At 38.9% G+C, this 20,533-nt stretch overlaps 1 protein-coding gene across 16 annotated transcripts in view; it reads left to right on the top strand.

The window, feature by feature from the left end:
- NRXN2 (neurexin 2) overlaps nt 1–20,533 on the top strand; it is a 725,960-nt gene that overhangs the window by 114,763 nt on the left and 590,664 nt on the right. For all 16 annotated transcript variants that reach the window (XM_075188775.1, XM_075188784.1, XM_075188781.1 and 13 more), the window contains exon 2: nt 10,489–10,584. The gene's annotated coding sequence lies outside the window, so the exon portion shown is untranslated. The remainder of the gene's footprint in view (nt 1–10,488; nt 10,585–20,533) is intronic.

Genomic DNA, 20,533 nt, shown 5'->3' on the forward strand with positions numbered 1-20,533 from the left:
TCAGGATCATATCTAACTCACAGATGATAGTGATGACCAAACACAGCATTAACAATCTTGCCATCTAATGGGAGACTGGACTATTCAACTGCAGACACTCATCTGCCAGAGGGAGAAGACTTTGGTGCCACTTTGTTAAAAGGATTGCTCATACTAGTGTTTGCTGAGGATTATATATACACCAAAGAGGTAGGTGCATTATTTTATATTTCACAGGTACTGCATACTTGTGCGAATGTTGAAATTGTCTCTGCTTTTTTTTTTTATATACATTTTTTAACATTTTTAACACATGAGTCTGGACATTACCAATGCATATTTGTTGTTAAATGTTATGTGCGTGTTGTATAGTTCCTTCATACTTGCCCACATGTGCATTGTGGTTTTGTGCTTCAAATATTTTGTCTATGTTGTCTACTGTGTATACCTATATAGTACATTTGTTTTAGTCTTTTTAAATAATTAAATGGTCTTGTTTCTTAAATATCATGTCATGTTTACTTTTATATATTATGACTATTTTACAGAAACTTGGGATGAGCATTAGTAGATCTATGCTACTTGTATGTATGATTATACTGCATAATGTGTAAGGAGACTACAAAATCTGCAAGGCATGTATCTCACATTGCAAAAAATGCAAGGGGGTGCAAGGCCACATGTAGACGCATGGCCTTGTCGTATAATGTCATAATAAAAAATGACAGCCATCAGTAATTTTTTTCAACAAAATTGTCAGTGAAAAAGTTTGTTCACTGGTTAGCAAACCTGTGAACGGTAGCTCCACTAACTTCTTCCCCATTAAAGAAAAGCAGCTACTGCTTCTCTGGAGACCGAAGTGGAAGTGTCTGTTACATTTCTGACTCCATTACCGAAGTTATAATAACCTAAATTGTCAGTGTATTAAATCTTGGTCTCCATGAAAATGGCCACCTCCATAGGAATCAATGCATGGAAATAGGACACATTTTCTGAACACTGTTATCATGACACAGAGGGCGGAACCAACCACTTTAGGGAAATCACCCAAATTTTTCAAGGGTAGCCCTGACATTCCGGGAGACTTGTGGTAGTGTCAATATGTTGAAAAGTGTGATGGATATGGGTTAGGGATGTGCTGATGTCACAGGTGGTGCATTGTAGGACTTCATTAGAGTGAAGCATTTTATTGTAAAGATTTTGATGTGAGCAGACAGCTCTCTACCTCCTGTTTCCTCTTACATCTCCAGCTCTTCCACATCACAGGGCACCTCCGCCAGGTCCGCCTCTTCTTCGACTGCATCTACATATTTACGGTAACTAACATAGTGGAAGGAAGAAAAAGAAACATAAACAGCTATGTTTTTGCATAATATTAGTAAATTTCATTTATTTTTCTTAGTGAAAGTCGATGTTCATCAAATCTTGTAACATATAAATCTAACAGCCAGCATATCTGTGCCTTGAATGGAATGTTACCTAGACATCCTTTTGAAATCTTGAAGACCATTGCCAGATTTTACAACAGGCTGGAGTTTTATTGGCAAGTATTAAAATTTGATTTGTCTATATTTGCTTAAAAACAGCTGTTGTTATTGGGTATGTTTATATTTTTTGTAAAAAAACCATCAGTCTTTAGTATTTTTATCCATATATTGTGATCTGAAACTTACTTGTGGGAGATAATGGTGTGGCTAGTGGTGGGCTAGTGTCATTCCTACCCACCCCCTACACCAACTAATTATCTATACAGGACAGTGCCATGGTCAACACAGATGGGGGACCAACGCCTGTTCCCCAGCATACCTGTTGTGGTCACGCAAAGTCTAAAGAGACAAATCATCATCATCATCACCATTTATTTATATAGCGCCACTGATTTCACAGCGCTGTACAGAGAACTCATTCACATCAGTCCCTGCCCCATTGGAGCTTACAGTCTAAATTCCCTAACATACACACACACAGACAGACTAAGGTCAATTTTGATAGCAGTCAATTAACCTACCAGTATGTTTTTGGAGTTTTTGGACAAATGCATTGGATAATGATTTGAAGGTTGCTCAAACTTACAAAACCTTTACTAGGTATGCAAAGCACATTATAATAACTTCAGTCCCAAAATAAAAAAAACACTGTTTTTCTACTTCAGACACTGCTCTTTGAATTGAAGCCACGGCATTGACCTACATAGTGACATCCTCCCTTATTCTCATTTTAGCTGGGGCAGAGAGCTGCCGGTAGGTAGAGTACAGCCTTTTCTTCACCAGCTGTGCCAGCACTTCCACCTGTTGTTAATTAAAATTTGGGTGCCACCGCTTTGAGGCTGAAGTGGAGGAGCCAGAGCCCTGACTTAGCCCTGGTTGCTGTGGCACTGCCATTAATCTAAATAGGGAAGAATGGGCAGTCATTAGTAAAATGCATTAAAAGGCCTCTAAACAGTCTCACATATGGACTTGTATTCACCAGTATAACACAAGATGAAATCCAAGTGATGGCTAAAAAATCACTAACATTTATTTAGAACCTTTCTATTCTGAAGTGTTAAATCACAAAATGTCAGGCCTGAAAGATTGCCTTCCCAGCTGTTAAATAGGGTATGCAGGTGCTTTCTCCTGCAATTGCTTGCGCCTGAACGGCTAGGTGTTGTCACGCCCCTAATTCCCTGGATATGGATGCTTAGTAAGATAAATTGACAGATGAAAGTCAGCCATTTTACATATGGTATAAAAGGGATCTGGAACTGAAGTGCCAACGTACACAAGTGTCCTGAGAACCAATCAGTGATGAGAATGTTAAAAAGTCTCATTGGCTTATTGCAACCATGGACCTTTGCATTGGTCCTGCAGCTTGGTACATTAAGAACGAGTAGAGAAATGAAAGCTACAGGGCAGTGAAGCTGTGTCTGCGGTGCTGGTTTGGCCGCAGCATAGTCCAACTCTAGTGGTGGTGGAGCGATCTGAGGAGGAGGCAGAGTTCCTCTCCGATTTGAGGGGTGAAATTGCTATGAGTAAGTTTTACTATTAAACTCAATTTGTATTTTTTTTTCCAAGTTAAGATTATTGTTATTTACCATATGTCTCATTGTAAAGCAATATGGCTTGTAATAACCTTCATTGTAAAAGTGATGTTTCAGAATCAGTATGTGATTAATATAAACCTCCCAGGTCAAATCCACATGAAAGTGGATTAGAGGTGTGTTTATATGATGGTCCATGCATGGTGTTGGATATTTAACATTACAGCCTAACATATTAACATCTGGATATCTCTATGTATGTGTAAGACAGTGATAAGCTTCATTAATAAACTAATGTGTTATGTTTATTCCAACAGAACGCTTCTGCCGCTGCCTACTCTGCAGACATATGGGCTAGGAAGGGACCCCCAAGAAGAGCCCCCAAAGGAGGCCCAGGAGGAGGCAGAAGAAGTGTCCCTTTCCCTAGTTGCCTTTTCACTCAACCCCAAAGATTCCCTTTCCCCATTCCACCTTCCATTCCATCCCCACAGACAGGATGCCAAAGTGGAGCAAGCAGAAAGTCAATCACTGGCCACTGCAGAAGAATGAAAGTATCTTGTTGTTATAATGTAGCCTAATATTAATTATTTTGTTTTGCAGCATAAAAGTGTAGTCCTCAGAAAGCCTTTCTTTCTTAAATGGGACTTTCTCTAGGCCTAGGCCTAGCCATTCCACAGGTGTCTGACATTGTGGGCCTAAGTGTTTGTTGCCAAGCAATCCCCTCCTCAAAAAAACCACATGTATGTGCCTCCAAATAGTAGTAATCATCTTGCTACTGCTGTGTTCAACATAATATGAACCTTTGCAGAGAGTTTCACTTAATGTACCACTTTTGAAATCTACTGAGCTTGAAAAATGTGTGAGCAAAGTACACCCATAGAGCTAAGATATGTTTTAAAACTGGATAAGATTGCGATTGTAACCTTTTTCTTTTATTTCCAGCCGACGAAGGAATAACACCACCTGATCAAATCCCAGCCGACCAAGTACCCATCCCACCGGCCAAAATACAAATCCCCCACCCATGTTTTGATTAACAATATAAAAAAAGTTTTAAAAAAGAAATTTTAGACCAAAACATTAATAAACCATTTAAAAAAAAATGTGTGTCTGTGATTTATTTTTGTTAAGAAAATGTGTATTAAGGTACATTTGTACCATAATGAAGGGACGTTTTCAATATAACCGGATATATGAAATGCATTTGTCTCCTTAGACGCTGCATGAACTCCAATGCATTTTGTACTGGAATGAAGTCTGTAAAGAGGGGATCTGGGATAAAAATTGTAGTAAATCGTCCACTATGACGGTGAAAAACAAGATACGATTTTTGCGATAATCGTTTCCTTTCCTGACCCAGTATATGGCAGCCCAGCCATTATAATCACACAGATTATGGCAGCCCAGCCATTATAATCACACAGATTATGGCAGCCCAGCCATTATAATCACACAGATTATGGCAGCCCAGCCATTATAATCACACATATTATGGCAGCCCAGCCATTATTATCACCCAGTATATGGCAGCCCAGCCATTATAATCACACAGATTATGGCACCATAGCCATTATAATCACACAGATTATGGCAGCCCAGCCATTATAATCACACAGATTATGGCAGCATAGCCATTCTCTCACTATCATTGTATATGCTTTTTTCATATCAGACAATATCATACAGGCATCATACATACAATATCTTACAAAGGATTAATAAATAGTTAGTAGGAAATTATAACAACTATGATGATAAACCATGAGTGTAAGAAAGGAATTGCATACCTGTGCGATTTACTCTAAATTGGCAAGACAACTACATATCGTACTCACACGTATGTCTGCCAGTGAATTGGATAGAGGAAAATGCCCTGCAACGTGTGCCAGTTTTTACGTAACATAAGTGATTTTAGTGCCGTATTCATCAAACCATGGTTCTTTAGATCCGCTCCTTGTTTAGATAGTTATATTATACCTGTATCAGTATTAGGTTTACATATTATAAGCTGGACACTGTGCTTCACCCCATTGATTAAATATGCTCCATTTATGTCTATCTAGAATTGGGATATGCTCTCCTCATATCAGTTGTTGCTTCTAATGTTTTTTTAATTGTGAATGTTTAAAATGTGTTTGTAAACAATCTTCTGAGGTAATTCTGCCATAATGGTTAATTATCATTAATTGATTATGTAGGTTTGATTAGTGGTGTTCTCTAGCGGTTTGTGTAATTAGGAATGCACATACATATGCCCCATTGCCAAAAATATATGATAAATAGATACTGTCCATTGCACTTGTCTATATAACTTTAAATGTAGAGAGGTGCACATAACGCTGAATGACTTCAAAACATTCAGACAGTACATGGGTGAAGGGAAGGTGCCAGTAGGAATACTTGCTACAAGTTTAGCCTGGATAGTTTGGACAAGTACATGGGGGCCCAGAAAATTGTGCACAGGTGTGCCATCGGAGGAAAAATGTAATAAATGTCTATTTGTGAGCTTCCATTTCTTGCTATGCTACCGAATAACAAAGCTGATCTTAAATGTGTGACATGACATGGTGCCTTCTATAACATACTGAAGATATTAAGATAATAAATTTGGCTCCCTAGTCTGCTCATCTGCCTTACATATAACACAACATTGTAAATGTGTAATCCATACTTGACCTGTTGACTATATTTCCATACTTGGAAATGTTTCCAATGAAAAATGGTTACAGAAGCTATATTAAAACTGTAATTTCAGCAAGTTTTGTACCTTTTTAACTTGAATCTAGGACTTATGGCTGATACGTCAAGGAATATGACACTTAGCTTAATCTCAGTAATATGTTTAAACAATACATGGCATTTTATACACGTGCTGCAAGCTATGACAAACAAATCTGACAATAAAGTAGGAAAGAGCTGGGGGTCCGCAGGTGAAAGCTTGGAGGATACATGTGGCCCTAGAGCCACCAGTTGCCCTTCACTGCTGTAAATTATAAATAACAACTTGAAGAAAAATAAAGAATAAAAGAACAAAACAATGTGGTTTCTTAGATTAAACCAGAGTAGTTTATGTTAAAAAAAGACACAGTGTTTTTTTCATGGTATTACAGCTTAAATCCACTTTTGCACATGTAGCCCCTATGGATATATTTGAAGAACACAAATAAATCTTTGCAAGTTTAATCTTTCCTAAAAAAAGAAAGAAGCTATCACCAGTCCAGTACTGTATTTTGAACATAGGTCTTTGTATAAATATATAAAAATTTTGGAGTTATGTTTGTGTAATTTACATCCGAGTTCTTCAAGTTTATCAACTACCCCAATCAGACCATCGTTTGAAGGCCTGTTTTCTTCACAATTGTTTAAATATAATTTTGTTGATATGATGAGAATATGTATTCTCAGGCTAGAGGAAAAATATAAATGTAAATATATTAAATGTTTATTAAATAACATGGTTCAGAGTGCAATATGTTGTAACCCATAGCAACCAGTCACCTTCATTAGTATTACTTGATTTAGACTGTTCAAAGCGTATATCTAATTAAATGGTTTACAGTACATTTGTCATGCAGTATTTACACATGCTTATTAACTAAGTCTTATGGTTTTACAATGGTTCATTTGACTCTAGCACACACCATTGTAGAAGCTTCCCTGACATTTTAAAACAGCAATTAAACAACTGGCTTTAAAGGCAGCGGGAGCCCCTGGGACATGCCACTGGCAAGAGTTTTGGAAGGGGGTTACAAATGTAAAAGGTACAGTAGTATAGGATGACTCATGGCCGGGGGCATCTTGGGATTTCCACACATAACTTTTTTTCATATGAATATTGTATAAATACTGAACATATTATCATATATGCATACTGCTCTAGTGTATTCTAAGAACTACATTACACAAAATAAGAAGATTTTAATGAATTAATTTTGTATTGACTAGTGGCCATAGATGGTACTACAGTTTTGTTTTCACACTTTCTGAGCTTATATTACACAAGACCACTAGTCTTGTGGAAATTCCTTGCACCTGTAATTCTCCAGTAATTAGCATAATTATTATTTGGGCCAAATTTCTAGACACAGTATCTGCTTTTAATTTGTCCTGGGAAGTGCCTGCATTTATTAATATTGATTGCACACATTGTTAGACTGGCCCACCAGAATACATGGGGATTCCAGTTAGGTCTCACTACCTGAGGGACCCAATCCTAATACTGACTAACTAACTACTACGGACCTTCTTTGCTCAGCTGAGCTTATCCAAACACTGGTGTGCACTCCATTACACAGGTAATGGTGAGGAAGAGAAGCAGAGTTGTTAAGCACTAGTGACTAGTCATAACTTCCACTGGCAGACCACACTACCTTAAGCAGCACACTTTTCTGTGGGTCACTGCCTTCCACTGTGGGTCCTTTATATCACAAAAAAATAGACATACTACATTTCAATTCTGTCAAAGATCAGGTTCTTTTTTCAGTACAGTTTAGCTCGAGTTACACTGTAAACAAACAGGACAATATGCCAAATGGGAACAATATTCCATGTGGTTGCTTTATTTTGCTTTCCGTTTAATGGGTCACTAAACCACAAAATAGCATTTTTCCCATATAAACCGTAGTGATAAAATACATATTTCACTGTTAATCTGAAATTAATCTGAAGTTCGATATGACCAAGGGGTAGCACTCTGTTCCTGAGCACGTTCACTGGGTTGATGATAGAGGTGGAGGAAGGTGGGCTCTGAGGGGCCATAAACCCTACCTTATGCCTTTGTCCTGATCAGTAACTACTGAAAAGCAGGTGTGTCCCACATAAAATGTGAGAGCTGGCATGTATAGTAATCAAGTACATTCAAATACCTTGATCATATATAGTTTAATTAACATATTATTTAAACCCCTCACTGTTTTGTAGACCATGCATGGCAGACTAATGTAAGTAACATGGTTCTTAGCAGGGGGCCTATAAACCACCATTATTATTATCTTTTATTTAGCGCCAACACATTACACGCTGTATTGAGGGCATTGTGATACAAATAGATAAACTACAATTACATGAAACAGAAACCAAAGATGGAACAGCTTTTGCAATATGTAATTTTGCAAATTGTTACCCAAAACTTTTGTTTTCGAAAACAACAGAAAAGTAGGGTAGCAGAATAACAAATTTAGCTGGTGGAGGGGAATGAACAAATTTATAATCTAGAAGGAAAAGGGCAGAGAGCGTTTAAAGATTTAAACGCTGGGGGACAGTCTGTGTGGGGGGGGGGGGTGGTGGAGGTGTAGAGTGGAAGTGGTCAGTTTGGGGAACATCTTGATCAGGGGTGATAGAAAACTCCATAGGTTGAAAGTAAGTAGGTCTACTAATGTCTCCTAGATGGAAAGCCAAAAATACTGTCTTGGTTTCACATCTTGGCTCTGAAAGAACTTTTCAGAGATAATCTGCAATAACCATATGTCTTCTCCCACCATACACAACAAGCTTTTGTACAGCATTTGAAGAGTATTATAAAAACATCTATGTCCTTTTCTTATATGCCATACCAATATAAGCTAAAAGGACTCCACCATTAGTCACTCTGCAGACTATTTTTACAGGCAGACTAAACTTAAGCTTTATACAAGTGAGCAGAGGAGACTTCTGATCCCAGTGTAATGTTTTCACAATATGTATACTTAGGTAAAATAACTAAGAATCGTGTTTGGTGGCGGTTATAAACATCCACACATAGCCGGCGGTTAATGCTCCAAACCTCCACATTTACTATAGGGCGGTTTGAGGCTGCAAACTAAAATGCCTGGGATGCATGCTGGACTGAAAAAGCTAAACCCCCAGCGGTTTAGTAAATCTGCCGGTAGTTTGACCAAAACCACCATCAAAACTGCCAGGATAAAGGCAGGTTTTTCTATACCTGTTTCTGATTGGCATGATAGCTTAAACATACTGTCTTGCCATTCAGAACATAAGAGGAGGCATTATTAACATATACATTATGGGGATAATCATTATTTATTGATTCAGGGGCAAAAATAATTTAGAACTAACTTATGAAAATTATGTTTTTCATTATATTAAGGGGACTGTATTATTAAATTGTTATATAATATTATTAAATTATTATACTATGGGAGCACTATGTAGTGCCACATGTGTGCATCATAAATAATTATTGTCCTCATTAGCAATCAAACAGTATTGCCCATTTAATATAATTATATATTTACATTTCCCCATAATATAATACAATAATATTGTCCCTATAATATAATTATAAATTAAATCTACCCCATAAGTTAATTTTAAATTAATTTTGCCTCTTAATCAATAAATAATGATTTCCCCCATAATTTATATGTCAGTGGTGCTTCCTCTTATATTCTAAATGGCAAGATACACAAATAGCATGCAGTTTGAGCAAACTCGCTTCTTGCAACCACCCCTTACCCCTTTTGTTTTGGCCATTTGGATGGCGGTTTTGCAAACCCTAGCTTAGTAAATCCAATTATTTGTATGTTCATCATTGTTAAAATCGGGATGGCGATCTGTAATGTGCTGGTTTTTAAAACTGTTCATTCTGGCTGTTTTAATGGCGGGTTGTCCTTTAGCATATAAAACTGCTGGAAAAATGGCAGAAAACTGTTGGTTTCATTGAACTGCCCGTTAGGAAATTTATCTCTTAATCTCCTTAATTTACTGTATTTCTAGTTACTTTTCATTTAAGAGTTTCATTTAAAAATATCCATATCATGTTTTATTGTATGGATACACTATCGATGTGTTATATTTATGTTAAGCTTAACAAACATTTTAATATAGGTTCATAAGTAAAGTTTTAATTGCTTTTCAAACACGTTACGCTTAGTAGTGCATAATTATTCTATTAACATTAATCAAATGATTGAACATGATCATTTTTATTGAAAAATGACTGCGTAATTTTAAAGGTTGAAGAATGTGTTCTAAAATTTCTAGGGATTCAGTTGTTTGACACTCCTTTCTTACATAAATCATGATATTGTTTCGTAAGTCTGGGCTCTTCGGTTCCACTCTTATCTATCTGTGGTGATATTGTATTACTGCCTAATGCTTTCACTGCTATGAATAATAAAAAATGGCAGAACTAAAGTATTTTCGCTTTATAGTGAAGCTTGCCCATGCTGCTAAGAACATGTATCTGCCCTACCTCATAGTTTTATTTAGATATGACCAATTCATTCAAAGTTCATTTTGATCGCAATTATCAGCTTAGATTTACATGGATTATTTAATGATTTTTATATCTTGCCAGAAGAAGGCTTGAATTGTTTATTTTTAATTTTAACGCATCATTGGTCATTTTATTTTTATTTTATTTTTTACAATACCTTAAATCTGTACTCAACTGTTTTTACAGTACTTTAAAGCATCATCTCTCTGTTGTTCTCCATCTGTTTCTATGTTTTCAGTGGACTTAATGTAATTTCATCTTGACTTTCCTGCAGGGGTGGACAACATCTTGAGAACCAAGGGGTTATCCATGCATTTAAATAATCAGAAAATTGAGCACTCAACACCTTCACATTTGCCTGGCACATCTTGTAAGTAACCCTGTTTTCCTTTGTTACCTCCTCTGCACTTCCCCTTTTGTGTTTTAAATACTAATTTGTGAACAGGATTTTCTTTTCTGTTATTATCAAGATGCTGTTGAAATTACTCACTATCCATTTATTTTAATTCTCTTTGGCCGTGCCGCAGTAAGCTAAACGTTTACTGTTGTGACCTGTTAGGTTTGTATTTTAACTCCCAATTTTCACAAAGTATTAATTATTCCCTAGAGCCATCTTTACTTTCTGTTTCATGTCATTCTATATAATAGGTTTATATCATGATCCTCTCAATGCACAGTGCTGTGGAATATGTTGGTGCTTGAATATGTATATACTTTTTTTTAAAGAAAAACCCTTAATATACATAATAAAATAGTACAGTAATTGATTTATATGTGCCAAATTATGTTATTGCTTTGTCCTTATATGCAAATGTAAATCTACACCTCCGAAGGGAGTTTAAGAATGTAGCTAAGTGTGCAAGGGGTGAGGGATGGCTTATTTGTGTGATAACTAAGTGTCCTGAGTCTCCACTAAATGTGGGGGCATTGTTAAATAAAATTTCTGTGTTTTCACCCACTGCAAGGAACCTAAAAACCTCCCAGTGACGGAACAGTAATAGAGAAAAATAATCACAGAAGCAGATATGTAATTAAATGTAATTGAATAACAGTTTTACCAACAATATTTACAAAAACAAAATGCAAAATATACATAAAATATACATAAACAATAATATAGGCTCAATCTTTTAGGGGCACCTATGCTATGTGGTTTGTGTTCACCACTGACAAGAGAATCTACTGTGCATATGTCCTAGGACAGTGTTACTTTATGTAATGCATGTAATAGAGTTGGATACCCTTCCAGTGGACAGCAGTGTGACCATCCATTTGAGGCCTCCTAAGAATGCCTCCTCCTCACATCCAGATGGTATTGGCAGGGCCCTCTTAACAACATATAGGGCCCCCGGGCAAAGTAGTGCACAGGGGCCCCTATATATATATATATATATGAAAAAAAAAATGATTATATATAGGGGGCCCGTCAGAGGCAGCTAAAAAAAAAAAGTTCCTGAAAAAGGAACTTTTTTTTTTAGCTGCCTCTGACGGGCCCCCTGGGCTGCAGGGCCCCCGGGCACCTGCCCATCGTGCCCTATGGAAGAGACGGCCCTGGGTATTGGATGATCATAATTATAGCAGGGCACAATTATAGTACACTTATATAATTAATATTTCCTTATACACACTACAGGACACTGTCTCTGAGCTATATACTAGGGAGATAACCTGGCTACCTCATTGTAGTCAAACAGCCCAATACCTTCCTACTAGCTAAACTAGTGAAGGTCCATAATGTGCAGAGACGGAAAATCCTATATCCCTAGCTGAAGCAACTTTGACACACTGGATCTCATTTATGAGGTGTAAAACAGCCAATGATAATGTATAAATCCTTTCTGGCGGTACAGCGCACCTTGTTTTGCACAGGTGTGCCTAGATTTCTGCCAAAGTGTCTGAGTGTTCAGGGAAAGATGGGGTTTTATTAAGGTGCAGAAGTTTGAATTTAATTTGAACTAGCTGAAAGAAGTTAGGCGGAGTGAGGACACTCATTGATAAGTGGCTCTAGTTTTAATGAGGAGTGCAGAAATGAGAGGGTAGAAGGACACACAGGCATTTTCACTCTGTAAAATTAGCTGGGTTTTTTTGTTTTGTTTTGTTTAATCTTTCTTTATTGAATTTTCCACAGTTATAACAATTCTCATGTGCAAGGCAAACTATACAGTACAATGCCGTCAGCATCATATTAGTAGGGGAGACAGTACAAAAGTGTTATGAATTACAGTCTAAGTCCTATTCAATTCGGTCTCGGTATTCTAGGAATTACATGGCCTGCGCAGTATTACCGTTAATACGGTAAGTTTAACGCTGATTTTTGAGGGCCGCAAGCAAACATTCGGGTGAAAATTACCGTATTAACAGTAATACTATTACCGCTGCGTTATTCCTAGAATAATGCGGCCAAATTGTATCGGCCCCTAACAACGTTAGTTTTCTGATACCCCTTCTATCTGCATAAAGTGAAGGAGTTGACATGTGAATTTCGGGTTAAAAGAAAAAGGACCTGAGTTTTGCACTAGGTATGACCTGGCTGAGATCATGATGGTCTTTATGTACGCATCTGATGGTACACATTTTGTACCTTCCAGTTGCACTTGTATAGAAGCACATTTCTAGGTGTACTTTGCCTAACCTAAAGAAAAACTTCAAACACATTATCACATTATTATTGTAAGCCATAAATTAAATCAAATCTAGCAGTATTTCTGAAGAAAAAACTAAAACTTTGCAAATAATGGAAGTAGTGGTTTCAAAGTGATAGGAGTTTGAACATTTACACTTTTGATCATTTTTCAGTATCCTTCTATGTAAATAGTTGTCAGCAAATATCCACATACTCATACACATAATTATTTATCTTGCTTGAATTTGATTATATGTTTGCACTTGGAGTATTTGATTAGGCCAGGCTAAAAGGGAAATAACATTCTTTATTTGTCAATAATACACTTATGAATTACAACAACTATTACTCATAGATATTTTGAACAGCAGAATGCACTAAATCAAAAGACACACAGAGCTTATATTACAAAAAATGTGGAAACTACATTATTATTATTATTATTATTATTATTATCATCATTTATTTATATAGTGCCACTAATTCTGCAGCGCTGTACAGAGAACTCAATCACATCAGTCCCTGCCCCATTGGGGCTTACAGTCTAAATTCTCTAACACACACATACACACACACACACACACACACACACACACACACACACACACAGACAGCCAGCAAGACACAGACAGACAGACAGAAATCCATCTCTAAAAATCCTATATTTACCCCTGCAATTATTAATATATTAAATTATATATTTATTTTTTCTGTCTTAATCATTGCTATACCATTCAAAAAAGATCACCCCGAGTTGAGGAAAAATAAAATAAACCATGCATACATGTCTTTATTGACATGTTTTAAACATTGTGTTATACACATTTACACTTTGAAATAAAGACAAAGAGCCTTGTGGCACATATAGGGGGACTATATGGCTATTAGTCAGCGTTGGACTGGCCCTCTGGGGTACCGGGGTATTCCCCGGTGGGCCCCGATGCTTCATAGCCCTACCCCCTGTCATTGGTGGAACGTAGCAGTGAGCAGCTCGTTTTTGGTTTTGTGTGTTTTTTTGACGCACGAAGGGCAAGGGGTGCAGGCAAAACGAGGGGGGGGCGGAGGGGGTGCTAGGGGTGAGGAGGGAGGAAAGTGATCAAAAGCATTGGTGGTCAGTGAAGTCTCACTTCACTTCCTGTCTGCCTGATCTGAGGAGAGATGCCAAACAGAGCAGCTAAAAGTAAGTGAGCTGCCTATACTAAACCATAGGGAGGGAACCAGGGGAGGGCTTGCCAATTTTAGCCCAAGGGCAAGGCTTGACTCGGCAGCCTATTTTAAAGGAAAAAATTGCTGGTGGCCCAGAGACCCAGCTCATGGTAGCTCACTATGGGATCGGCCTGTGCTAAATTATAGGGAGGGGGGCTGCCTATGCTAAACTACAGGAGGTGGACTGTCTATGCTAAACTGTTGGGAGGGAGGCTGTCTATGCTATACTATAGGGAGGGGGGCTGCCTATGCTAAACTATGCTTCATAGCCCCGCCTCTTTCATTGATGGGACGGAGCAGTGAGCAGCTCATTTTTGTTTTTTGTTTTTTTTGTTTTTGTTTTTTGATGCACACAGGCTTGGGCACGGTCACTGGGGGGGGGTGTGCAGAGGGGGCGGCAGAGGGTAGGGAGGAAGGAAAGTGATCAAAAGCATTGGTGGTCAGTGAATTGCAACAGACAGCCATTCGTTAAGCTGCCTGTTTCTGTATCGGGTCCCACAGTACTGTGCGGCAGACAGGAAGTCTCACTTCACTTCCTGTCTGCCTGATATGAGGACCAGAGCAGCTAAAGGTAAGTAGGTCGGCTGTCTATCCTAAACTATAGGGAGGGCGGCTGCTTATGCTAAACTATACAGAGGGGGTGCCAGGGGAGGGCTGGCATAGTTTAGCCCGGGGGGCAAGCACACAGCACTGGCCCATAAGTAGTGGCCCATCCTTAAAGGGTGGTTTTTGGTACAATATATATTTATCTATATAAAAAGAGGTTACTTTAGTGTTGCTTAATCCATATATATATTTTTATGTCCAGGCCCAGAGCTGGATTAAGGCTCTGGTGGGAGGGAGGGGGGCTGGGAACTTTAGACAGGGTAACTTCCTATGATGTAGCATGGTTATCATTTTAGACAAATACACAAGCAATACTGTGTGCACAACTGTTGGGTTCACACAGTTCTGCCTTCATGAGCAGTACACGGTGAAGAGGGACATATCTCCCAACTGTCTTTAGCAAAACAATCACCCAAATTCGGGACTGTTCCACCAGATTTAGGACAGTTGGTAGACTGTCCTGCTCTCTCCTACCTGTTCTTGTCACTGTCACAACTTGTGGCTGCTGATTACTTTAGCTAATTTGCTGGTTGTCTGGATCCTGGAATATTGGAGGACCTATTTGGAAAACAAATGGATACATAAAATTTAGAAAACTCCAACCAGTCACAGTGTTAAATCAATAGCACGCACATTTTATAATTAGGCCCCCCTCCAGCCCCAACATTAAAATAATAATATTCACATTTGCTAAATAGATCTATTTCCCTCCAACCAACCCTGACATTAGATAGCAAACACATTTAATATATAAACCTATTTCCCTCCGTCCAAACAGCCCCACCAATAAATTAAATTCCCCCCACCACCCCAAAAACAAAATAGCACCCATTAAATAACTAGCCCCCTTCTGCACTCCACCATTAAATAGCCTACCTCCCACACTAAATTAAGACCACCCTTCCCTCACACATTATATTGACATGCTCCACACACACACACTTTACTGACATCTCATACACACTTTACTGACATCTCACACACACTTTACTGACATCTCACACACACATTATACTAACATGCTGCCCATCATACACACTTTACTGACATCTCACACACACTTTACTGACATCTCACACGCACATTATACTAACATGCTGCCCATCACACACACTTTACTGACATGCTGCCTATCACACACACACACACACACACACACACAAATATTACTAACATGCTTTCCATCATACACACACACACACTTTACTGACATCTCACACACACTTTACTGACATCTCACACGCACATTATACTAACATGCTGCCCATCACACACACTTTACTGACATGCTGCCCATCACACACACACACACACACACACACACACACACACACACACACACACACACACACACATTATACTGACATGCAGCCCATCACACACACACACACACACACACACACACACACACACACTTTACTGACATGCAGCCCATCACACACACACACATTATACTGACATGCAGCCCATCACACACACACTTTACTGACATGCAGCCCATCACACACACACACATTATACTGACATGCAGCCCATCACACACACACACACACACACACACACACACACACATATTACTAACATGCTTTCCATCATACACACACACACTTTACTGACATCTCACACACACTTTACTGACATCTCACACGCACATTATACTAACATGCTGCCCATCACACACACTTTACTGACATGCTGCCCATCACACACACACACACATTATACTGACATGCAGCCCATCACACACACACACACACACACACACACTTTACTGACATGCAGCCCATCACACACACACTTTACTGACATGCAGCCCATCACACACACACATTTTGCTGACATGCAGCCCATCACTCACACACATTTTACTAGCATGCTGCCCATCACTTACCTTATTTATCCCATCCGCGCCCTGCTCCTCACACATGGGATAGCACCTAGCACGTGGTGCATGTCCCATGTGACACCGGGGCTCAAAAAGAGAGGGGAGGGAGGGAGAGGGGAAGTAAGGGGAGGGATCAGAAGATCCGCGGCCAATGATAGTAGGTGGCTGGACCCGGATGCTATTTTATTTGTGGGTGAGAGTGGGGCAATTTAATTTATTGGTGGGGCCTACTAAATTAAAATGAACCTTTAATTTAATGCTGGGGTGGTTTGGGGAGGAGGGCTATTTATTAAATGTGAATATTAATTATTTAATGCTGGGGATGGTCGTGGGAAATGGTTATATTAAACGTAAATGCTGTTAATGTATTGCTGGGGCTGTTTGGAGGGAGGGTAATAGGTTTATTTATTAAATGGCAATACTATTAAATTAATGTTGGGGTTGGCTGGAGAGAAATAGATCTATTTGTCAAATGTGAGTACTATTACTTTAATATTGGGGCTGGAGAGAAGCCTAATTATTAAATGTGGGTTGATTTAATGCCGGGATGGTTGGAGTTTTCCAAATTTTATGTACCTTTTTTTCCAATAGGGCCTCCAAGGATTCAGGCAAGCAGCAAGTGATCTAAATAAACCAGCAACCACAGGTGGTGAAAGTGGCAAGACAGTTGGGAGAGAGCAGGACAGTCTGCCAACTATCCTGAATCTGGTGGGGCAGTCCCGAATTTGGGTAACTGTCTTGCTTAGTCAGGATGTGGTCCGACTACAAGGACAGTTCGGAGGTATTTCCCTCTTCACACTGTACTGCTCGTGGAGGCAGAGCTACGTGCACCTAACAATAGTGCACACAGATTTGCCTGCGTATTTGTCTAAAATTTGTCTAAAATTATATCCCCCTGTCTTAAGTGTCCCAGGCCCCCCAATATTTCCGCTTTGCAGTGCTACTTGTTATTAGGTGGGTCCCAGTCATTGGTTTCCCCGGTGGACCCTTCATGCCCCAGTCCGACACTGCTATTAATACATACATGAAGGGGTTCTATAAAGTACATATACTGTAAGTAATATTCTTAGGATTTTACCTTAGTCTCTGCCATACAAGTGTCACATTTCCTATAGTCATCCCTACTATTGTCATTACTAGTATCGCCATCACTAGTAATGCACCAGGGTCCTGTAGGTGCAAAAAAAATGCCTGTGATATTTACTTTTGTTTTCTAATCGCAATTGCATGAACATGCTCTTACTGTACATTTTTCGGAATTTCGGAATGCCCATTCATTCATGCTTTTTTCAGTCCAGTCAGACGTATAGGTCGATGTGTCTGAGATATGTACAACTTTGCATCAATCGCTATTGCATGCGCCTATTTTTTGAGCATTTGCATTGCAAAAAAATGCAAGATATGCGTTCAACTCTGAATGACCCCTAGTATGTCTGAGGTTCCTGTAAGTAGTCAGGCATGAACACAGGCAATGTCACAATATCTTTTAAATTGTTCAGGAACCTGAAGGATTTATATCATAAATTGACATGAATTAAAATACAGGAGCCGATACATTGCATATTTGAATGTGCACTACAGGTAAAGGAAATGTCCTCATGGGAAATAGACAAATTGAGTGTTTGGCCTATTTGGTTCTGCTCTTTCTAATTGTGGATGTTATGAGGTGTTCAGTTATGGATCCTTTGACCAGACTTCTCCCTAATTGGATTTACTGCTGCCAGGGCAGCCAAGATTGCGCCTTGATGTCATTGTGCATTACTTTTCTATGTGCTGTGTTATGAACAAGGTTATATGGTTACATAGTTAGGCTGAAAGACTTAAATCTATCAAGTTCAACCTTTCTGTGGGAAAAACTATATTTTCTGATCTTCCCATAAAAGCATTGAATACCACCATGGTAGCAAATGCATCAGCCTTACAGTATAGAAATCCTTCTTATGCTGGTGGTTAAACCACCTTTACTTCGAGCACAGTGGATGTCAGTTTCACAACCCTGAGTATGCATACTAAGCTTGCTTTGTAAGACCAATCCGTGTATTGACCTTGGACATATATATATATATATATATATATATTTACATGTATATATATATATATATATATATATATATATATATATACATGTATATATATATATATATATATATATATATATATATATATATATATATATATATGGGAGCGAGAGAGAGAAGGAAGAGGGAAGAGTCATTCCCCAAGCCAATGTGGGAAGACAGCCTTACACAGTCATACACAGAGTGTAAAATCAAACAGGTTTGTAGCCATATGATTAATGGGTGATTAGATTGGTGCTTGGGTGGAACTTAAGTGTATCCTTTTGATAGGGGCAAGGTGACCGATGCTTAAATAGTGGGCCGGTGTTTAGACAGTGTTGCTGTGCTAATCAGTGCTAGTATCTGGTACGTTATCTGGTTGGCAAAGCCAGAATACTTACATGGACTTGAAAGAGGCACAGAAAAATTGGCCTGCATTGGTGTTACAAGACCGGCCAGAGACCAGCGCTTCCATGAATGGCGCTTTGTTGCATAAAACCAATTCAGGCACAACTATCTAATCTCTCTAAGATTTGCAAAAACTGTCTGCAGTTGAGAAACACTTGCCCCACCCGGATGATTGAAATCCTGACCATAGTCTACTGTATCCATGATTTTTGCTGAGAGTTGCAAAGGAGAATAATGCAGCCTGATCAACAGTAATTTGAAGAACTTGCTACTGACATGGAGAGTGCTGCAACAAACAGAGACGGATTTAGACCTCATGGGGCCCTAGGCAAGATACTGGTTTGGGGCCCCCTCCCTGAAAAAATCCATAGCACTATAGTCTTTAGCATAACATATACCCCTATTCAGGGGCTGGCTGGCAGACTTTAGCCCAGGGGGGCAAGCAAATAGCACTGGCCCAAAAGTAGCAGCCCATTTTTAAAGGTTGGTCTCACCGCCGGCCCTGGGAGGGCCCTCTGGGGACCGCTGGGCCCTAGGCAATTGCCTATGTTTCATAGTGGTAAATCCGGCCCTGGCAACAAATGTATAAACCTCCAACATGGCTTCTAAAGACAATGTCCCAACAGAAGCCGGATTTACCTGTCCTTTCAATGTGAGTCAATGGGTAAGATACTGCAGACATGGAACCATCTAAGTCTGCATCTGCTCTGAAAAAGCTTTGCACGTTGCCAGACTAATGATGCTACTCTTGAAAATGTTTTTAAAGTTAATCATGTAAAAAAGGTCACTAGGCCAGCTGAAGGTGTGCCTTACAATGTCATTAAAAACAACTTGCTGTATAAAGTTGGTAATGAGCCGGGGAAAATGGTTGAACAATTGTTGGTACTGTAAATACATGTTCCATTATTCTTAAAGGCAGTACATACACAGGTTTGTGGGGGGAATTTGGGAAAGGGTAAAACCTGAGAAAGAATTAGTTTTTCTTGGCCAGGCATGTATATGGAAGTCAAAAAGTATTACTTTTCTTGTCCTGTGTTTCAAAGAACTTGTCCTGAACCAGATTATAAGGCACCCCTTTTCCCATTCCAGTAATTCTGGTCCCTTTTTGAATGTATAGGCCCCTGTAAGTATACTCCCCGCTGGTTGGCCAGAGCAAAATAATCATAGCATTCATTGGTATCATGACACCCACCCACTCTATTATATTCTAGAATCTGGTTGGTTGCTATTGACAACACCTCCACTTTTCCTTTTTAGAATGTTTAGTAAATCTACCCCTGTTCTCAGTTTTGTAATTCCATTTTTTCCGATCTTTCTCATAATCTTCTGCATCCACACTGCATTCAGATCTCAATTTTTCTGACATCTAATTTTGCAAATAAATCTGTGCTTTGCAGACGCCTTATCAACCAGCTGCGTCTGGGAAGAACCTACTTTGTGCGCTGCAGGCAAAACAGGACAGGCCCCTGTAAGTACAGTCATGGCCAAAATATTTGAGAATGACACAAGTATTGGTTTTCACAAATTTTGCTGC

Source organism: Mixophyes fleayi, chromosome 10, assembly GCF_038048845.1.
Source record: "Mixophyes fleayi isolate aMixFle1 chromosome 10, aMixFle1.hap1, whole genome shotgun sequence".
Taxonomy (NCBI): Eukaryota; Metazoa; Chordata; class Amphibia; order Anura; family Limnodynastidae; genus Mixophyes; species Mixophyes fleayi.